The 1,331-nt window shown below is 41.0% G+C and overlaps 1 non-coding gene across 1 annotated transcript; it reads right to left on the bottom strand.

Annotated features, from left to right (window-relative positions):
* Window positions 1-607: 607 nt before the first annotated feature.
* Window positions 608-678, bottom strand: trnag-ccc (transfer RNA glycine (anticodon CCC)). The gene has a single exon. It is a non-coding gene; the product is annotated as a tRNA-Gly (tRNA).
* Window positions 679-1,331: the final 653 nt, after the last annotated feature.

Genomic DNA, 1,331 nt, shown 5'->3' with positions numbered 1-1,331 from the left:
GCACACACAGACACAGACATCCATTAACAGTCTTAAGCTTGAAAGAAGGAAACTGGACTTCTTTGAGTTGTTTTAAGACGTTTCACCTCTTATCCAAGATACTCCTTTAGTTTTTTGTTTTTTTAAACTATAAGAACTCCCAGAATCCCAGAAGGTTGATTCTGATCATCTGGATGTTGCATTTTCAGTGGGACAAACGTTTCAACACTCATCCAAGTGTCTCATTCAGTCTCAGCTGCCTGCATGTATCCCAGGTTATAAATAGTAGGCTTGCATAATGAGTTAAAATGGCAACACTGACTAATAATGGGTCGTGAGGTCAGTTTCATGATCATTACTATGCAAACTGTCATGACCATTGATCAATGGCCATGAGTACCATTCACAGAGAGTTGCAGAATAGCTACCGTCAAAGCAGTGTAAGATGGTCTCTTTAAAGCTGAAGACTGATCAATGGTGAACTTCCTTCAACTTTAGAGACAGCTAATTTAGCAACCCAAACGTCCTGTTGCTATGTGATGCATTTGGCATGGCCCACTGAGCAGTCTTAGAACTCATAGTTTACTTTATGACGTGAGTCTGAAGTAGAGGACACATAAGATTTATGTGCACTGCCTGGGAATTGAACCCAGGTCACAAGAATGGGAGTCTTGCATGATACCACTACACTAGCAGTGCTGTTGCAAGCTGGCCACATATGTAGTTGCATTTTTCTGTTACCTAAAGGTCTTAAAGCATCTTTTGCTCAGGCCTTGGTAACCAGTGCCACAGCAGAGTCTTGTCTTTTTCCTTTTATAAATCTACTTACAGTTTTTATTTCTGTGACATTATCTCGCTAGATGATCAGTTAGGATAGAATTATTAAAGACACGAGCTGCAGAGAAGGGCTAGAGGTGAGATATAGCACACTGCCTGAGAATCTTATATGATACCACTACACTAACAGTGCACCAATCATTTAAAGGTCTCAGCATACAATGGTCACTGCACACGGCTGGTAACATCATCATATACCCACATCCACTTATATTTGCTATTACGGCTCAAGTAGCCACTGCAGTATTCTCCTGAACAATTGAAGCAGCCAGTCAGACAAAAACTCTACATCAGCACTGATGCAGGAGGAGGAGATTGAAAACGTGAAGCAAAGTAACCTGGTCATGTACTGTACTTGGACATCGACACGAGACTTTCTGAGGATGTGACGCACTTGACATGATTTAGTCTTAGAAATCATAGTTTACTTCAGGATGTTAGTCTAAATTAGAGGTGGCATAACAGTCTTTGCACTGCCTGGAAATTAAACACAGGTCACAAGAACGGAAAGCTTG

Source organism: Pundamilia nyererei, unplaced genomic scaffold (assembly GCF_000239375.1).
Source record: "Pundamilia nyererei isolate P.nyererei 1_Seehausen unplaced genomic scaffold, PunNye1.0 scaffold00242, whole genome shotgun sequence".
NCBI classification, from domain to species: Eukaryota; Metazoa; Chordata; class Actinopteri; order Cichliformes; family Cichlidae; genus Pundamilia; species Pundamilia nyererei.
Note: the sequence above shows the minus strand (reverse complement) of the source record. Positions and strands in the feature narration are given on the sequence as shown.